At 44.1% G+C, this 10,000-nt stretch overlaps 1 protein-coding gene and 1 long non-coding RNA gene across 3 annotated transcripts in view; one reads left to right on the top strand and one right to left on the bottom strand.

Moving 5' to 3' along the window:
• Window positions 1–1,891, bottom strand: part of irx2a (iroquois homeobox 2a) — a 13,294-nt gene extending 11,403 nt beyond the window's left edge. Inside the window, exon 1 of the mRNA XM_062538195.1 lies at window positions 1,810–1,891. The gene's annotated coding sequence lies outside the window, so the exon portion shown is untranslated. The remainder of the gene's footprint in view (window positions 1–1,809) is intronic.
• The window catches only part of LOC134082460 (uncharacterized), a 55,119-nt gene that overhangs the window by 5,174 nt on the left and 39,945 nt on the right, over window positions 1–10,000 (top strand). For both annotated transcript variants that reach the window (XR_009939624.1, XR_009939625.1), the window contains exon 3: window positions 6,565–6,659. This is a non-coding gene — a long non-coding RNA (uncharacterized LOC134082460). The remainder of the gene's footprint in view (window positions 1–6,564; window positions 6,660–10,000) is intronic.

Genomic DNA, 10,000 nt, shown 5'->3' with positions numbered 1-10,000 from the left:
TGAAACATAGCCTAGCCAAGCTCACACGTCATCCCAAACAATAAACTCATTTCGCCATATTCCGAAAAATGACCTCGTCAGTTTAATATACTTTGGTGCCATTAAGGCAGTTAGTGACCCATGAACTGTACACAGGGTTGTCTTCACATCTGCTATCACGGTCAGAAGATGAGGTTTATGAAGAGTAACTTGGCACCAAATCGGGGATCATATGCAGAGTCAGTGGGATATGTTATGTCTCTGTGAGACAATGTAAAGTTCTCACATAATAAACGCTGTGATGCCAGGGATTTGGGGCACAATGGCTGCAGTGTGTAAGAAACTATTCACACTGCCCCTGTACATGTTATGGATGTTTGAGGGGGGAAAAAATCCTGGGAAAATGAAATTAGGATGAAATGCAATTTTAACACCCACCCCCCTACCCACCCCAACCAACCCTCCCTCTCTCTCTCTCTCTCTCTCTCTCTCTCTCTCTCTCTCTCTCTCTCTCTCTCTCTCTCTCTCTCTCTCTCTCTCTCTCTCTTTCTTTCTCTCTCTCACACATACACACGCATGCATACACACGGGGTTCATAAAATGACAACCTTGTAACATGTAGTAATATTAGACCGAGTTCTCCTCAGTCCAGACAGCAGTTCAGTGCAGCCTTTGTTCCCAGGGCCGAGGGAGATCTGGGTAAGGTTTACAAATTTGCAGGTACAAGTCCCTGACAAAATAATCCTCAACAGAGGCTTGAGACCAAGCCCAAGAACAACATGAGTGAGACGTATATTTATTTCCATTAACCCTTTCATGGCGCTGCTTCAAAGACTTCTGTTAACACCTTGTGGTATAGTGGCCATTGAGCTTTTGTGAACTCTGTTTACTCTCTCTTTCTCTCTCCCCCCTTCTCTTTTTCTTCCTCTCCACTGGGATCCGATGGGAACACACCTAATCCTCGCCATGTAGCAGTAAGCCCTCTCTCTCCCATTCATCTGTGTCTCGGAAGTGGCTCTACAAAGGGAGGTATGCGCGGACAGAATAACCACAAATTATGGGAATTATGCGCCGCAATGGCTCTGAACGGCAACAGAGCCGCCCAACAGTTTTGATTGATGAAACCAAATGAGTCACCTCGAATCAAAGGGAAACGAGGGAGGCACAGACGAGAGGACAATTTGAAATCGCTACCTGCGCCGTCCCTTTTCAGGTAGCCTCCGCAACCAAAGCGGCCGGGCAGATAGGGTTCCTGCTGGAGAGGCCGCTGACAGCTAGTGTCAGTGCGCTTTGTAGGCGCTGCGCGGGACCCGATAGGGTTACCGGCCGCTAATCCACGCTGACCTTGGCCAGCCACCGAATGAGGGGCGCTTTTGTACACTCTTCTGGACACCTGAATGCAATGATGGTCCTGACATATACCTATCTGTGAGGTTCTGAGCGCGAGCTCTTTTGTCGCCTTATCGGGTTGCATGTCTGGGGAACTGAAAATAAACAACATTTGAGCACAGAACAGGGTGTGTGTGGGGGGGGGGGTGGGCGACATTTAAAGCAGCCCTCTGAAAGGCTAATGTTAGTCGTGCTGGAGGGGTCAAAAGGTCGGCTGGCGAGCAGGAGCGTTTGAGCAGTGAGGATGAGGGCACCCCTGTGGCGAGCCACGCTGGGCCGAAAAGAAAAAAAAAGTGTCGCCGTGCCCGGCGTGAGACGTGGCACTCGGCAGAAGGCTACAGCGCAGGAAGCGTCGGCCAATCAGACACCTCCCCCTGCGCACACGCCGGCCAATCAGCTTCAAAGGGGAACTCCGGGCAGGTGAAGCACTTTTGAACTCACCTGAGAAGGACAAACACGTCCAGCGAAAAAACAAGAACACATGCTAGCGTTGACGTTAGCTTAGCATAGTTGTGAAATCCCTGTAACTCTGATTACTCTTGCTGTTGTACACTTCAAAATGCAGCATCCATACCCACACAGAGCTGAGCTGTCATCCGAAATGATCCGGACCTTGGCTCCAAGTCCCTTTAGTCCCAGGCTGCAGAAGAGTAGGTGTGGAGGGCACCATTCACTGCAGTGGGGTCATCCCACTTGACACCGATGTGAATAAATGGCAAACAAGTTGAACAGCAGTTCACCTTGTCCTGTTCTGGAGCAGAGAGAGAGAAGAGAGAGGAGAGAGAGAGAGGGAGTGTGAGAGAAAGAACGAACTACGAAGAATACAGGGTGTGTGCGTGTGCGTACGTGTGCGTGCGTGCATGCATGTGTGCTTGTGCGTGTGTGTGTGCGTGTGCAAGCGTGCATCTGTGTGTGTGTGTGTGTGTGTGGGTCCTGATATGGAAGTACAGTAGGTACAATCTCAGCAGACATCTTAAACAATTCACTGTATATTCTTGTACATTTCCAGGTATCACTGTATTGGCAACACATCTTTCTTTTTTTCTGTCTTTTTTTTTTTTTTTTTTGAGATCTCCAACCCAGGCCTCCGACTGTTCGATACTTTTCTGTTCAACTCTCTGTTCAACATTTGTTCCAGTGGTAATGTGGTTCAGCAGTTTCTAAATGTCAGGAGCAAGTGGCCATTGATCTGTAATTAAAGTTGGGCCAGCGGCCAGTGGAGCATTCACAATGTGCTGCGCTGCTTCCTTTAGCGCCGAGTCCAGCAATGCTACTCATTTAGCATCTGCTCAGAAACATATTGACAAGGGCAGAAGAACAGATTTCTATACTTGACAAAAGCTCTCTTTTCTTCTCTTAAGCAGCTTTTCTCAGCAGAAGAGCCCTTTGATGAAGTACTGCTTATAAAGCCTGTCAACTTCTCAGCGTTCCTGAACAGTATTGTATAGCCTATAGTGAAATACTGTAGGTCACATTTTACTTGGATGGTCTCCTAGACGATAAACAGATAGTCATAATATCAATAAACATGTATTTCACACTCTGCTAGTTTATATTCAAGATTAGGCTTAGGGGGTGTAGCCTATTTGGTTAAGGTGATGTTCAGTAATGGTCCAAAACAAATGTGAAAGGTGGGATAGTGGTGTGACTAATCTGGAACCTGTTAGCATGCTTAGTTGTAGCCGGCTGTTGAGGTATGACTACATGGCTAATATGACTTATGTAATCAGCCACATTCCACCCCCCCCCCAACCCCCCCATGAAAATCAACCCCCTGCCATCGTTGCACATAGTGCTCGCAATATCATTCAATACCCAGCTGGGTCCACAATAAATATTGGCTCCCAAAGACAGTATTACCTCAACAGTCTCATTTAGCGTGATTGAGGTAAACTGGCTAATTGTGAGTAGCCAAGCCAGTGGCAGAGCTGAGTGTGAATCAACACACTTGAGCTTCCTCCAGGTCCAGCAGATTGCCCATGGGAGGGGGGGGGGGGGGGGGGGACTGTGCTCTTCAGCCAGCCGTGGCCAATGCTGGCCTGGGCTGGGAAGTCCAGTTGCGAGGGAGGTGGGCTACTGCACACAGCCCCCCCTGGGTTGGCGCCCCATCAAGTCCTCTAGCGGAGCAGGGCCGTGAGAGCCCACACAAGGTGCTGAGCTTCGGGTGCAAATCCAATGATTAAATGAGTAAATACTCCCCAGATTTGTAGCGAGAGGGCCTGTCAGTTGATTTATTCATAGAGCGAGCATGCATAATTTACTGTTCAGCACTTTTTATCGCGGGGGGCGATCGCTGCAATGAGGTGGAGTTGAAGGCTTGTGATTGGGCTTTTGGCTGGATTCCCTGCCTCTGACAGAAACACACACACGTGCTGAGGAGACACACACGCACAGATATACCGTAGAAACATACGTACACACACACACACACACACACACAAAGTGAGAGGCAAGCACATTCACACATGCATGTTTACATGTTTACAGCCTCCTAAAATGCTTGTGAGGGAATAGGTGAGGTTTGAGGTGTCCTGACGTATGGACCTAATGGATGCAGTGGAGGCAAAGAGCTCTGATTTTCTCACCAACTTCATAAATTCTGTATATCAGGGCTCCTCAAATGCTATCCTGCTTATACCCCTGTTGCCACTCATGAAAGTAGGCAAAAGCATAGATTTACAACATACAGAAGAGACATGTAGTTCAGTTTATGGAGAAGCCAACCTGTTTAGTTTGTTGAGCTACATTCTTTGGTTATGGACAATGATAGCGGTGGATTGTTAGCTTGATTCCACTGTTGCTTGGCCTCCATGCTAGTTCAACCATTGTTTGCTATGGATGTTGTAGTTACCATACAAAAAACATTGATATGGAACAGTGATTCAACTTCTATTATAAATCTATGTTAGGTGAATTGAGCATATCAGCAAATCAGAAAATAGTATTTCTTGTCTCCAGAGGATAATTTACAACAATAGACACCTTAACCCAGCAATTAGGAATAAGTCATTCTGTAAACACACACACACAGGTGTACGGTGTATAGTACACCTACACAGAAATATTATACAAATAATATATATAGGTTTCTGAACCTAAACTACCAGGATGGTGTCTGTCGTAGTGGCCTACTCCTGACCTCCCTGTTTGATCATGGCTCCTGGGCATTGCCATGGCCTGGGTTATCAGGGTTTGTTTCTGAGCAAAATGTCTTTGTGAAATGCTATCTGGATTCCTAAGTGGGCCATGTGGCTCCAGTTTTTTCTGCTCAGTAAAACTGTGTCCTGCTCTCTCACTCTTTCTCTCAGTTTACCCCCCCTCTCCCTTTCCCTCTTTCTTTCTGCCTGTCCCTCCCTCTTAATCTCTATCTCTCTGTCTATCTATCTCTCTGTCTATCACTCTCTCTTCCTCTCTCCCCCCCTCTCTCTCTCTCTCTCTCTCTTCCCTCGACTCTCCACTCCAAATGCCCATGTGTCTGGAGATTTACGTTGATAAACGCAATATCAGTCATGTGATTAGAGTGTGTGTGTGGGGGTGTGTGTATGCGACTGTGTGTGTGTGTGTGTGTGTGTGTGTGTGTGTGAGAGATAGAGAGTAAGAGAGACAGACAGAGAATATCAAAGTATCTGGTATGTGATTGTAACATCTCCACAGACGACCCCCCCCCCCCCCCCCCCCCTCCTCTTCTGCGCTCCCCCAGCACCTTGAAGGTCGATTGAGTTTTCAGTCGGTTATCTGCACGCCTGTGATGGAGTGGCCCTGATAAAGGCGAAAAGTGAGCTCAGGCGGGGGAAAATGAGCGCCAAACACACGCTCCTCATTTCATTATCCCCCAAATCGGTTGCCATGGTAGCCCTCTTTTTAACCTATAGCTTGAAGGATTTGTCCCAATAAATATCTGACTTCACTGCGGGACAGTTGAAGAGGAATGGAGGGAGACAGAGGTGGCATCAATCAGCACTGGTTTTCCGTTTATAACATTTATGGAGGTTCAATGAAAATCATATAATGCCTCAAAACATCGTAAATCGCTGCAGATAAAATAAATTAATAAATAATAAATAGCCTAAATAAAAAAGATACATCTGCAAAAGTGACTAAAGAATGACAATGATAACGATTACACATAGACAGGCAGGATGACAAGAATGAAGCTTTTAACTAGCCTCTTAGATCGACCAAAAACAAAACAAAAAAAAAAATCAAAATGGCTGCCATGGCTGGTATGTTTACATGGCCTGTTTAGCACCAGTCTCTGCAGTGGCATGACACTGGCTACCTTTGCCATCCTGCTGGTTTGTCTGGGGGCTGCCAGCTCCTCCCAGTGCCCAGCTGGCAGCACTAGCCCTGGCATGCGTGCAAAACAATCCTCTTAGCCTGCCCAGGGCCCTGTTTTATCATGGTGAGCAGAACGGAGTCATACTAGTCTCCTCTACTTTAGAACACAAAGTGGCGTATTCATTCCTACTCATTCACTCACTCCCTCACTCACTCCCTCTCTCACCCCCTCACTCACTCACTCGCTCACTCGCTCTTTCTCAAGCCCAAGTCCTGCCTTTTGGGTCTCCGAGCGACTGACTTGACAATTTATGCAAAACCTCACAAAGTCTGATCCCCTCCTTGCCTGCCTTCGTAGGAATATGATTGTTTACTGATGCAGTGAATATACTGGAGATGCTTCTGTTGCACTTCACTGAAGTCAAGTGTCTATCATAAAAAGGTTAGAAAGATTTATACTTGGCTTATTCTTTTTGCAATCCTACATAACAGTGTGTAACTCATGATTAGACCCTCAAAATGTTGTAACATTATATATTGAGAAAAAAAATATATTTTATGGTAAACATTTTCAACTTCACTGTAATTAAATTAATTGCATATGTTATTACAGTGTGTGTTGCTTTATGTTGTAGTTGTACATAAAGTGATATAGAATATGTTTGAATATTTGTACAAAAAATATTCGAAAGCATGAATATTGTTATATTTTTACACAGGTGTGGATATTTGATTATTGTTGTAAAATATTTTGAGTGTTTCCAGTTGTATACTGTCCAATTTCCAATTATAAGATTGGTCAGGTGATCCACAGTATTTTCAAACAGAACCCCATGTCCTATTTTCTGAGTGAAGCAAAAATGCTATATGGTATCTGTCATTAAGATCCCACGTTAAAACTGCTGTATTTCACAATAGAAGAAGAAGAAGGAAGAGAAGTATCTGGGACACATTGATTGATTTGATGTTCTTCCTCCTTCGCAAAGCTTATCATGAAGTCGGTGGGTCCAACGGTAAGAGATCTCTCTTCTCTCCCTCGCTTATATATCTCAGAGACAATAAACAATAGACTATTTGCCTTTGAGCCATTTATACTTGTTCTGATGTATGAGAGAAGCTCTGGGGATCAATAAAATGTGGGGCGCTTGCTGGAGAGTTTTGCTAACTGTGATATTTGTGATATTTGTCTGTCACTGATGACGTGCCATTTCTCCATGGAGACTGAGACATAATCACGGCTATTGATTGCGTCCGAGTTGACGGATGTGCTGTTATCACGAACAGCCGCGAACGTGTGAAGAAAGGCGGCATATTGAAAAGCATGTGTCTGTCTCTCTTTCTCTCTCTCTCTCTCTCTCTCTCTCTCTCTCTCTCTCTATCTATCTCTTGCTGTGTACGGAGTGTGTTGATATGGAGTCTTGCTGGACACACAAAGGCCACAGCAGAATTCAGATCCATGTGTCTGTTCTCTTGACCCACTGAGGCTATTTTTCCATTCTGCTGATGGCCTTGAGAGGAGAGAAAATGGCAGAGAAGGCCGTAAAAGTGACGTTATGTGACATGACTTAGCCCCAGGCTTCCAAGGCAGTGTTGTGTGAATTGACAATCTGTTAGAGGTGATGTAGAAGTAATTTTCCGTATCGAAGCCCATCTAAAAATTGACAGAGAGGGAATACATGGAATGATGTGGTTTGTTTTAAAACCTCGACATGAACATGTGGTAAGAGAATCCATATCAAGAGAAAACGAGAGGAAAACGAGAAATGTCTGGAGGATCACTACAGTTCATTAAAACCAAAATGTGTTGGAAACAGCACAAACTGTGTCCCTATCTGGACATAGAGATGTGTTGAAAATCACACAAAATGTGTTGTTTTCAATACATTTGTTTCAAGAGTGTATAGTTCATTAAGGTTCTTGATTATACTAAATATATCTCAGCTCAGTAAAAAAAAGGCACAACCTCCAGAGGTGAGGTAGTCAGCTAAAGGATGCTGTAACATTGCCCAACATCCGGCTCTCCCTCTCTCTCACTCTCTGTGTGTGTGTGTGTGTGTGTGTGTGTGTGTGTGTGTGTGTGTGTGTGTGTGTGTGTGTGTGTGTGTGTGTGTGTGTGTGTGTGTGTGTGTGTGTGTGTGTGTGTGTGTGTGTGTGTGTGTATGTGTGTGTGTGTGTGTTGCTGAGGCGAGAGCTGCATAATGACCTGACTGGGCCATGCTGCAGAGACAGGAGAGGAAGTGTAGCATCAAAGAGGTGTAATGATCTCAATGCCAAAGGACAGCAGACACACACCTCCTCCCCACAGCCACGATCAATGCCATTGACCACTTTTTCAAATAACGTTTGGCTCGCAAACAATACAAGTCAGATCAATACTTTTGGTGTAACGCCCCCGGCCAAAGTTTCTTTGATCATTTGTTTATTTATTTACGTACTTGGTTTCTTATTTGTTTATCAATAGAAGTCTCTATGTGTGCTCTACATATTGTATGTGTGCATATGCTACACAGTATGTATGTTTTTTATGTATGTGTGTGTGTATGTGTGTACAGTGAGGAGAAAATGTATTTGATACCATGCTAAAGTTGCCTAAAAAGAGGAATATAAAATCGTCATTTGACAATTGATCTTAATGTCTTAATTCAAAAATTGAGTAAAAATAAAACCGCTAAGTACGCCAATTTTCTTTGTGATGGAAGAATGTTTCGTAAATAAATAAATGTTCTTCCTAAATGCTAGGGGGAAGTAAGTATTTGACCCCCAATGTAACCCTATGGGAATTCAACACATAGGGTTAACATAGGGGCGGGCAGATTTTTATTTTTTAAGGCCAGCTATTTTATGGATTCAGGATATTATGCATCCTGATAAAGTTCCCTTGGCCGTTGGAATTAAGATAGCCCCACATCATTACATACCTTTCACCATAGCTAGAGATTGGCATGGTGCTTTTTCCAGTAGGCCTATTAGCCTGTTTGATGCTCATTGAGCTCAATGCAAATCAAACAGGCTAATAGGCCTACTGGAAAAAGCACCATGCCAATCTCTAGCTATGGTGAAGGGTATGTGATGATGTGGGGCTATTTTAATTTCAAAGGCCAAGGGAAATTTATCGGGATGCATAATATCCTAGATCCATGAAATAGCTGGCCTTTAAAAATAAAAATCTGCCTGCCCCTATGTTAACCCTATGTGTTAAATTCCCATAGGGTTACATAGGGGGTCAAATACTTCCTTCCCCTAGCATTTAAGGAAAACATTTATCTATTTACGATACATTCTTCAATCACAAAGAAAATTGGTGTCCTTGGCGGTTTGATTTGTACTAATTTTTTGAGTTAAGGCATTAAGATCAATTGTCAAATGATGATTTTATATTCCTGTTTTAGCAGGGTATCAAATACATGTGCTCCTCACTGTATGTGTATGTATATGTATGTATGTACTTGTGTGTGTGTGTGTGTGTGTGTGTGTGTGTATGTGTATGTATGTATGTGTGTGTGTGTGTGTGTGTGTGTGTTTGTGTGTGTGTGTGTGTGTGTGTGTGTGTGTGTGTGTGTGTGTGTGTGTGTGTGTGTGTGCGTGTGTGTGTGTGTGTGCGTGCGTGCGTGCGTGTGTGTATATGTTTGTATGTATGTATGTATAGTATGTACAGTATGCATGTATGTAGGTAGGTATTTCCTTCTTTCCTTCATTATTTCAGTTGTTTCCTGAAGTTCTAAGGTTCTCCCAGTGTTGAGACCAGGTAGAATGTGCATTTCCTTATCTGAGGTCATTAATATTAATTAGACCCAACTGGATATGCCAGGATAGAGGAGAGGAACACAACAGCCTGACAGGAAGTAATATCGCCTCTCAGAATAGCCCCAGACAACCTGACAGAAGGACATGTGATGGTTAGAGTTTCAACTCCGCTGACGTCTGGGTGCTGATCTTCATCTCCCGGAGTCTTCCTCAGGGCCTTTCGGCTGGAAATGGGTCTGTCTCTTACAACACTCTGTCCTCTCCGTCCTGCTATCTGATTAGCTCAAGTCAGAGAGAAGAGAAGATCATGAAAGAGAGATGCAGAGAAATCTTTGGAAGACAATAGCCACGTTTACATGGACAGGGTTTTTTTTTGTCATTACGATTAAACTATTCCGATTGAAAGTTTTTTGCCGTCTGTTTACATGGTGCCTACTTTTCAATGGGAAGATATAGCAGTCAATCCAAATGACCGTATACATGTGTTCATTCGGAATAGGAACGGACTACACCACCTCTTCCATTCCGATTACAATTCTGATCGGATCAGGAATTTTCATTCCGATTGAGGTGTTTATATGACGATTTTTATTCCGATTGAGCTGATTTT

This window comes from Sardina pilchardus, chromosome 6 (assembly GCF_963854185.1).
Source record: "Sardina pilchardus chromosome 6, fSarPil1.1, whole genome shotgun sequence".
Taxonomy (NCBI): domain Eukaryota; kingdom Metazoa; phylum Chordata; class Actinopteri; order Clupeiformes; family Clupeidae; genus Sardina; species Sardina pilchardus.
Note: the sequence above shows the minus strand (reverse complement) of the source record. Positions and strands in the feature narration are given on the sequence as shown.